The sequence below is a fragment of the Ochotona curzoniae genome, unplaced genomic scaffold (genome assembly GCF_017591425.1).
Source record: "Ochotona curzoniae isolate NIBS_2020 unplaced genomic scaffold, NIBS_Ocur_1.0 contig_2235, whole genome shotgun sequence".
In the NCBI taxonomy this organism is placed as follows: domain Eukaryota; kingdom Metazoa; phylum Chordata; class Mammalia; order Lagomorpha; family Ochotonidae; genus Ochotona; species Ochotona curzoniae.
This window is the reverse complement of record NW_024465384.1, coordinates 2,071,724-2,082,327: the sequence shown is the minus strand read 5'-3', so window position 1 is coordinate 2,082,327 and position 10,604 is coordinate 2,071,724.

The following is a 10,604-nucleotide window of genomic DNA, read 5'->3' as shown; positions in this document are numbered from 1 at the left end:
CTTCTGATCATACCCCGCTGCTTTTCCAGGCCGTAAGTAGAGAGCGGCACAGGAAGTGGAGCAGCCAGGACACAAAACAGACCCCAAGTGGAATGCTGCCACTTGCAACCAGAAGATTAGCTTGCTATGCCACCACACGGGCCTGTATTTTCATTGTAGAGCTGACTCTTAGCATCTGACAGCTAAAAGAAGACAGTTCATGTTGTGGCAGAGTCACAGACTAATGGGATGTGGGAAAGGAGGGTGGGTGGGAACCGTTTTGTAACTGTTCATCAGTAACTTTTTTTTTCTATTGATTTTAGTGTTTACTGTTACACAATCACAGGCACTGCAGTGAATAATGTTTTGAAAAATGAGAAGTAAAGCATTAATGCAGCTTTCATATAATTCTCATGCGACATGGTCATGACAGATAGTATTTCCACTTGCCACATGACCTAGAAAGTCAGAATTACAGATCAATGTGTCCCGAGTCTTGTACACGAATCTTCAGTGGCCAAGGCCTAGTTCATCTACTGTGTTACACTGCCCCCCAGTGGAACCAACTAATATTACAAATATGTGTGATCAGGCTACTTTCTGTTCTTTAACATCGAGAAGGTGGCAGATCTGCTGACTTTTCCATCTTCAAAATGACTTTCTTTTTTCTCTTTGCATCTGAGAGGCGTCTTTCAATATTAGAATCCTTGAAATTTTCTCTTTCATCATAGTGGCATGAATAATTAAGATGTAAAGAGTATATATTTTATCTCAGACGATATATTGCATTTAACAAGTTATAAAATTCTATTCTTTGATATCAAAATGATTGAATTTCATGTGGCTTGCCATATAAGACATATAGCAATCCAAGTCAATACTCATACTTTTGCCTTCTGGTTAAAATTCCTTACTTTAAAAAGCCATGATTTCGGACTGGCACAATAGCTCAATTGGTAAATCCTTGCTTTGCAAGCACTGGAATTCCCTATAGGTGCCTGTTCATGTCCTGGCTGCTCCATTTACCATCTAGCTTGTAGTCTGGGAAAGCAGGAGAGGATGACCCAAAGCCTTGGGACCCTGCACCTGCTTAAAAGACCCAGAGGAAGCTCTGGCTCCTGGCTTCAGATCAGCCCAGTTCCAGCCATCGTGGTCAATTGGAGTGGGAGTCAGCGGACGGAGGATCTTTCTCTCTGTCTCTCTTTCTCTTCATAAATCTGATCTGCCTTTCAAATAAAAAGATATAAATCTTTATTTTAAAAAGCCATGGGGCCCGGCACGGTGGTCTAGAGGCTAAAGTCCTCGCCTTGAACTCGCTGGGATCCCATATGAGCGCCGGTTCTAATCCCAGTAGCCCCACTTCCCATCCAGCTCCCTGCTTGTGGCCTGGGAAAGCAGTCGAGGATTAATTCAGCGTCTAATTATAAAATGTGTTAGCGATATCAACTCTTTAATATTAATAATTACCTCATAGGGGCTGGTTGTGATGCTGAATTACGCTTCTGTTTGTGACACTAGCATTCCATTTCAGAGCCCTGGTTTGAGTCCTGCTGCTCTGTTTCTGATCCAGTTCCGTGCTCCTGCACCTGGGAAGGTGGGAAAATATGCCCAAATACTTGCACCCTGCCATCCATGTGGGGCACCCTGATGGAGTTCCAGGCTCCTGACTGCCCAGCCTGGTCTGTTGTTGCTATTTCAGAAAGGAACCAGCAGATGGAAGACCTCTTTGTCTTGTCCTCTTTCTATCACTCTGCTTTGCAAATAGACAAACTTTAAAAAAAAAACATTTATCTCTATCAATTACTTTCTTTTATATCCAAGGACACTGTATTCTCTAGGATCATCTTGCAGATCAAACTGGAACTCAAACCAGGCCCATGATATTATAGCACTTGGCCTCTATTCGCTTTGTGTTTATATTCACTTTTGGAAAGACATTTTTGTTGTTATTGTCAGGCCTTCATTGTCAGCCGGCTTTAGTTCCTGCTAAAACAGGAGACAGGGAGCTTCTTCAAAAAATTTGTGGTAAAAAGGTGCTAAGGTGAATAATTTCCTTGGGGAAAAACTGAATTCCATGCATAGTCGTTTTCATGATCTGCGTGTCCCATGATCTTTCTGAAGACCTTCTTGTTATTTGAATATCAGGTATTAGGCTTGATAATGAATATCCTTCACTTTCCACAAGGAAGGGAAACATTTCTGGGAGAAAACCATATTCAAGATCAAAGACATGAATATGTCTAAAACAGAATTATGGAATGAATAAGAACAAATATAACTGGACATTGCTGACTGTGTCTGCTATTTTGCTGCATGATACAGCATTCCAAAACTCAATGGTTTAACACACAATAACTTGGTTTTATATCTGAAGTTAGAGAACAGATGATACTGATTTCTTTCTGGGCTCACCCATGGATCTGTGGGCAGCTAACTGGCCAACAGGGTTAGCTGATCCAGAATGACCTCAGTCACACGTGGGCCAGTTAGCTTACTGTGCAGTGGGCTGATAAATCCACGTGCTTCTGTTTATCCATTACCCTGGACTGTTTACAGGATGGTTAGGCAGAGTTCAAAGGGGTAACAAGCCTCGATTCCCAACTGAACGTTGTCCTTCTCATCACATCCTACTGGGCAATCAAGGCCGACACAGATTTAATGGGTGGAAGAAGCAGACTCCTTATCTTGACAGAAAAAGATGCAAACTCACATGCTGGTTCATTCCTTACATGGCCACAGTGGCCAGGGCTGGGCCAGGATTCCAGAGTTTCTTCTAGCTTTCCTATAGGGGCCTAAACACTCTAGGTCTCTTATGCTGCTTTCCCAGGGAGCAGGATTGAACTCAGAACAGGTGGAAATTGAACCACACCCATACATAAGAGATGACAGCTTTGCAGGTGGCGGGTTAACATATTCTGTCACAGCACTGACCCCATGGCAGTAATTTTTTGCTCAATTTAAAGACAATCCTTTAAGATAATTTCTCTTTGCAGCAGAGTCTTACTAGTCACAGAAAAGTTTCTTTTTTCAGTTGGGATATGGATATCAGATACCCTCAAAAGTCACCATAAGGACTCCACAATTCTGTTCTTTGAATCATGCGTAAAGGAGAAAAGAAACACAGAGGAGAATTTTGATCAATGAAATACGTGTCCATCTGTTTGCAAATTGTCACCTAGAAAGGAGACTTTAATTGTGAAGAGGAAGAGAATTTGAAAGTGATTTTGGGTTATGATTATGGCAAGAAAGAACTGGAAGCTTTTGCAGCAGTCACAGAAAGTAGGCTCCTAACAACGACATCTCAGATGAGAAAGTTGTCAAAGACAAAACAGAGCCACCTGCGTGGCTTCATAACAGCAAAATAAGAAATACATAAATCCAAGAAGTCAACAAGGGAGTGATTATGCTTGGCATGCTTATGCCTGGTAGCAAGAACTATTATAAACGATTTTGCCAGAACCACAACCTTGTATAACAACCATCACGACTTTACACAAAAAATCCTTCTGTAAGAGTATCTGCTGGGCAATTGACCCATCTTGGATGGCGCCACCCTTGTCACTGACCTTTGAAAACCCTTGATATTAATCCTGATGGCCAAGTTTATTCTGGCATGCGTAATTCCATTGCAACCCACTCCAAGTAAGCATTATACTTTGGGCAATCTGGCATTTAGGTTCATACATCTAGTAAGAGAAAATCATGAGCAGGATAAATTGCCTGCAGCATAAGGAAGATGAAGTTGCCTGGGTCAATTTTTCAGAAGTAACTCTATTTCTTTTGCTCATAAAAGCAATTTATCATTCACATCCATTCAGTTCCTGATAAGCGGCTCATTGTATACTATATCTTTTTCCTTTTGTTTTTCTATGTTGCTTTTTCCTCCTGCTGTTCTCATCACTCCTCCATATAGGGCTAGATGACACAGGACTAGATGACACAGATGACAATTGGCTCTACTTAGTGGCTCTGTGGTGTTGAATTACACGTGTTTGTGGTTTACTTTTAGAAACACTCTTCTACGTGCCACAGATAGACACAGTGTGCAAAGATACATCACAGCATCTGCGATCACATGCACGCAGATTCAGAGGGACTGTGTTCTTCTATAGTAACCCATTCACAGTGATGTGACGCCAATTGAGTTTACGCTGTTTTCTTCTACTGCTGTTGGCGCTGAGAGCCTAGCGTACAGTGAGCACCTGAATAAGAGTTACCATCAAAAGTACTACCGTAAAAGTGGAATTGAAACAAGAATTTGTTTTCTTTGCAGTTTGGAAGGAAGCCAAGGATTCTGGAATGCTATTGCCTCATCGTATGTGTGAGAGCTACTAATGGTTGACAGATAAAGTCAAATTAGTCAGTGGTAGACTCAGAAGCCAGATTACTTGCAAACTGTCCTTAAGGTGTTGGGTGCACAGTTTAGAAAATCTTTGAATGCTTGCATATACATATAAGGTTCTGCGTTTGAGTCCCCCAGCTTCCAGTTCTATTCTCCTGCTAACGTACGCCCTGGAAATCAGCAGACTATGGTTCAAGCACCTGTGCTCCTTCCACTCCTGTGGAAAACCCAAATTGAGTTCCTGGCTTCTGGCATCAGCGTGTACTGTTGCAGGCATTTGTGGGAATGACAAATCTCTTTCTTTTTCCTTCCTCTAATCCTGTTTTCTGTCTCTCAGATACACACATACTTATTTTTAGAAATCCCTTAATATATCTTTAAAAAAATGTTTTGGAGAAATATATTGTATCTACAAAGAGGTTCAAATTAGTTCAAGAATGTCACTTTCTACATTAAGTTCTATAAAAGTTATTATAATTTTTTTCATATGCACTTTACACATCACTCTTAATCCTTGTTTTTCTGAATTATTTGAAAGAAAGTTTACTATACAAACAAATCTAAGAGAATTAAAAATCACTCGTCCTGTATTCCAAGATATTCCAAGATACCCAGGGTTTTTGAATTTTCTGAATATATATATATATGAAAGATTTATTTATTTTTATTGGAAAGGCAAACTTACAGGAGAAGGGGAGACAGAGAAAGAACCTCTATCTGCTGGTTCACTCCACATGTGGCCGTAAAGGCCAGAGCTCTGTTGATCCGAAGCCAGGAGCCAGGCGCTTCTTCTAGGACTCCCACATGCCTGAAGTGTCCCAAGGCTTTGGACCATCCTCGTCTGCTCTCCCAGTCACTAAGCAGGGAGCTGGATGGGAAGTGGAGCAGCCAGGATGTGAACTAGAACCCATACGGGATCCTGGCGGGTGCAAGGCAAGGACTTTAGCCACTAGGCCATCAAACTTAGAATTCATTTATCCCTCAGTCCAGCATCTAATCAGTTGCAGTATCTTTATTTTCACTTTGGCTCCCTTTTAATCTTAATAATTATTGTTCTTTTTGTTTGTTCATTTTACTTATTTGACAGGCACAAGGAGAACAAAAAGGGGGAGAGAGAGAGAGGAGGAGATCCTACTTATTGGTTGGATTGGGACCTGAACTAGGAGTCTGAATGTTAATACGGATCTCCCACGAAGGTGGCAAAGACTCAGCTCTTTGAATCACCGCTTGTAGTGCACATTGGCAGCAGGCTGGAGCTGAAACTCTGACCTGGGGACTCTGATGGAGACCAGCTGACATCTTCACCAGCAGGCTGAATCTGCTTCTGTTCCCTCTTAACAAAGAGATAATAGATCTTATCCTTTTTCCAAATAGTATTTATTTATCAAAATGTCTATGCCAATTTTATTACAGGATGTCTTGCATTCTAGATTTATCTGATTGTTTCCTCATAATTTCAGGGTCAATTTTAAGATGTAGCCTCCAAATTCCTTGGCATTTTGACAGGAGCTGTATACCACAGCTGTCGAATGATGGGCATTTTATTCATTCAACAAGTGGAGTATGGTGGGAGTCATGCTATTTGGTATCTGATGCTAAACTATAAGACTCAGTGCAGCTTCTACACAGTTCTCCTGGAATGCTTGTCCTTGGAACTCAAGCCTCAGAGGGGTTCTAGCAATGGCCAGGCTGACATTCAAGGTGATGGTCATCCTGAACTGTTAGGCATGTGAGAATTGCCGGCCTCCAATTCAGCCACACTGATTTCCTCCACCAGCAACTCTGTGCCTGACTGAAGTCTGACACCTCTCAGTGTTGTGATAAATAGCAGTAACACAAAGGTTGCTTTAAAACACTAAGTTTTGGAGTTGTGCAGCAAGAGCTAACTGGAGTATTGTTGTTCACCTTATTCCTCTAGCCACAAATTCAAATCAAAGGGCAGCTGGCACTTGTTTCAGCCACTTATTATTTTCATTACATGATGAAAACAAAATCAACAAAAGTTCCCAGCCTAAAAGATGTCATATCCTACTTGTTCAAATTATTATAATACTTGATATTTTATTTTAAAAAAATATTTGAAAGGCAATGTTAAAGAGAGAGAGAGCACGCGAGATCTTCCACCTGCTGGCTCATATCCCAAAAGAATGCAATGGCCAGGTCTGGGCCATGCCTAATCTAGGAGTCAGGAACTCTATCTAGGACTTCCAGCTGAATAGCAGCAACCCAAGCACCTGGAAGATCTCCAGTGCTCTCCTAGGAACATTACCAGAGAGCTGGATCCGAAGTGCAGAAGCCAGGACTGGTGCTCACATGAAATGTCAATCATTTAGGCTGATGCTTAATCCGCTGCACCACTATCCCAGCCCTAGGATTTCAGTCTCTGAAATCCTGTTTTCTAGTATTTTACAGGATGTCTTATGAATTCTAACATTAGCATCAACTCATTTCTGGATTTTCTTCTTTTTTTAAAAGATGTATTTATTTTATTTGAAAGGCATATTTTACACAGCGAGAGAAGAAACAGAGAGCAAGGTCTTCCATCTGTTGGTTCACAAGCCAAATAGCCACAATAGTCAGAGCTGAACTGATCTGAAACCAGGAGCCAGCAGCTTCTTCTGGGTCTCCCATGCAGGTGCTGGATCCCAAAGCTACGGCCCATCCTCCACTGCTTTCCCAAGCCACAGACAGGGAGCTGAATTGGAAATGGAGCAGCTGGGACATGAATCTGTGACCACAAGGGATGCTGGTGCTAGCAGGCAGAGGATTATCCTGGTACGCCATTATGCCAACCCTAGGATTTTATTATTTATATTTGTGTTATCGATGAAAGGCTATTTGTTAACTATTTTTTTTTCTAAAGGGCTATAGCTCACAGACAATAAAACAAGAGGCTCATTCTGATATGGCCACCTAAGTGGTATAATCTTGAGTAAATGATTACATCTTTTAGAAAATATATCTACTCATCAATAATAAAAGTGTTCAAGATAGTGATGTTGGGCCCTGTGTGATGGCTCAATGGCTAAACCCTCACCTGCTAAGTGCCAGCATCCCATATGGGCACCAATTCTAATCCCGGCTGCTCCACTTCCCATCCAGCTCCCTGCTTGTGGCCTGGGAAAGCAGCCAAGGATGGCCCAAAGCCTTGGGACCCTGTACCCTATATGGGGGACCTGCAGGAAGCTGGCCTTGGGTAGGATCCGCTGTGGCCATTTGAGGAGTGTAACCAGCAGACAGCAGATCTCTCACTCTCTTATTCTTTGTAAATCTGATCTGCCTTTCCAATAAAAGGGGAAAAAAAGAGACAGTGGTGTTTTCTCTGGATATGACTTTAATTAAATATCATGTTGCAGATACACATGAACAATATTGCTATAATGCATAGGTGTATCATAACTTATACCAGCTTTCATATTAAAAATCAAACATCCAGAAGTAATTTAACCAGTTCAGGATTTAATTCTGCCATGGAATTTTGAAATTCTTTTCAAGAAAATAGTTTTTACTTTGACCTTATTTCACAAGTAGCTTTCTGATTTACTTTTTGAAAATTATTTTAAGGGCCAGGCACAATAGCCTAGAAGCTAAATCTTCACCTAGTATGTGCCAGGATCCCATATGGGCTCCAGTTCTAATCCTGCTGGCCCCGCTTCCCATCCAGCTCCCTGCTTGTGGCCTGTGAAAGCAGTGGATGACGGACCAAAGCCTTGGGATCCCGCTCCCGAGGGGGAGACCTGAAAGAAGTTCCTGACTCCTGGCTTCAGATGGGCACAACACCGGCCATTGCAGTCACTTGGGGAGTGAATTAATGGACGGAAGATCTTCCTCTCTGTCTCTCCTTCTCTCTGTATATCTGCCTTTCCAAGAAAAATAAATTTAAAAAAACTAAGATAGCTAAGACTTCTCAAGGCCATATAGTCTTACAAGGAGATAGCTATGTGTATATAACTTGCCTTTGATGGAGAGGACCTTATTATGTAGCACACATATCTAAGTTTGGGATTAATTAGCATGTGGTCTGGGAAATCCGTGTTGCATAGTGTTTAAGTGGGGTGGTCACTTGAGCTTGATTTCTGAGAATTATCCCATATCTACCATGTATTGGCTATCATATTAACTAATGCCCGAGTGTCTCAGTTTCCTCATCGCCAACACAAAGCTGCTAGTAATAATGTCCTAGGACTGATAGTGAGCCCCAGATGAGGGCCACATGTGAAATATTTAGAAGTGCCTGGCAATAAACACACTATAAAAGTGGAAATAAATGAGAATAAATGTCGGCTTTCCATTAGTGTTCAGTTAGCGTTGACTTAAATTATAAAAGAATCTTTGTGAATATCTTTTGCAATGCTTTATCATGGCTAGCGGTTTTGTTTTCAATTCCTCATAGACAAACATTGGCCTCTGCTCAAGCATGTGGAACAATGCGGCATATTGACTTCAGTATTACTCTGGGGTAAACAGGATTTTTAACATGATGCTTGGAAGGACTTAGTTTTCAAGGTACGTTTTGAGCCAAGAATTCAGAGTAGCCTGTCTCAACAAGGTTATATGAGAGAATTAAGCCCCACACAGGGAATGATCAGTTGATTATTTTGTGAAAATTAAACTATTTCCCAGCATGGCCGTATTAAACAATGTGTTTTCATAACACAAGTCGATCACAAGACATCTTTTATTTGTTCATGAATACAAGTACTTCCTTGTAGCACCAGCCTTCTCGTCACCAAGACATTAAAATGAGGTGGATGTTTTATACCACAGTGAAGAGCCTGCTTGGGATGCCTGGAACCCACATTCAAATGATGGGAAGAGATGACATGTAAGTTTCAGATTTAGCTTTAAAATACATTATCTTACACCTTAGGTAAATTGCAAAGGTTTTCCTAAGAGGGAGGGATTAAAATATTGCCATCATAGATCATAGCATGAGTTAAGTCTTTTGGTGAGAAAGACCTTGCTATTTGAGGAACTGAAAGAAATCCGCTAGATTTGAAGTGAGGCAAAGTTAAAATTGCCTCTGTTACAGAAGAGCTAACTACAAGTTCTGCACAACCTGAAAGAAACACACTTTTATTAGAATCTTTCCCTGTATTAATTTGTCCGGCCCCAATGCTCTGCTCCTCTCCGACAGCCCCATCATCCTCAAGTTTAATGTCAGTCACAGTCTTTAAATAGATCAAAACCAATAGTCTTGGTTATTTAGATAAAAAGGATTGTATAAGTAATACGACTTACATATTAAAATGAAGCATTTTCACCTATTTGTGGCTTTCAATTCTGTGTTGTAATGGCACTGCCAAAACTCGATATTCTCAAAGATCTGGTAAGGTAAAACAAACAAAATTATAACATTAGCTTGTTTAGTTCTTGAATCAATTATTTAAGAAACAAGATTTCAAAAACATGGCACAGAAAGAGATCTATAATACAGGTGGAAAAATTAACTTTAAATTGGAAGGTTCTTAAAGACAAATACTGTGTGATTCCATTTATATGTGGTACCTAAACTAGTGACATTTACAGGAGCAGTGGAACAGGATTAAGCTGAAGGGAAAGAAAATTGGAAAGCTAATATTTAATGCATATAAGTTTTAGTTACCTGAGATGAGTAAATTCTAAAAGTCTGTTGCCCAATGTTATACTAATGGCTAGCAATTCTGTATTATGCATGTAAACATTTCTTACTAAGAGGATAGATTTTATGTCAAGTACTCATATCATATTTTTTAGAAGGATTTGGGAAAAATTGTGGAGGGGATAGGAATACGTCATTTATGTTGTTCTTGATTGCACTGATGTAATCATACAAAACTTTGCAAGAGTAACAAGATTGCCTGGTGGTTCTGACTACTTTTTCTAGTTGGGCTTTTAAAAATCTTGCTCTGCAAGGATATAATTTCTTTGGCTGTGTTATTTCTTCAAAACTAGGCCATGGAAGGGATCTGTGCTGTGGCTTATAGAGTAAAACCAACCCTTGAGCACTGGCATCCCATAGGTGCATCACTTCCCAATCTACATCCCTGCTAATATGCCTTGGGAAAGCAGGGAAGGATGGCCCAAGCACCTGGGTCCATCCACCCGCATGGGAGACCCAGAAGAAGCTCCTAAGATCCACTCAACACCAGACATTGCAGACGTTTGAGAAATGAACCAGTAGATGGGGGATTCTCTTGGTCTCTCCCTCACTCTTTGTAAACTATAGCTTTCAAACAAATAAATAAACCCAAAAGAAAGAAACCTAGACCATAGTTAAAAAATAAGATCGGGTCATTATTGA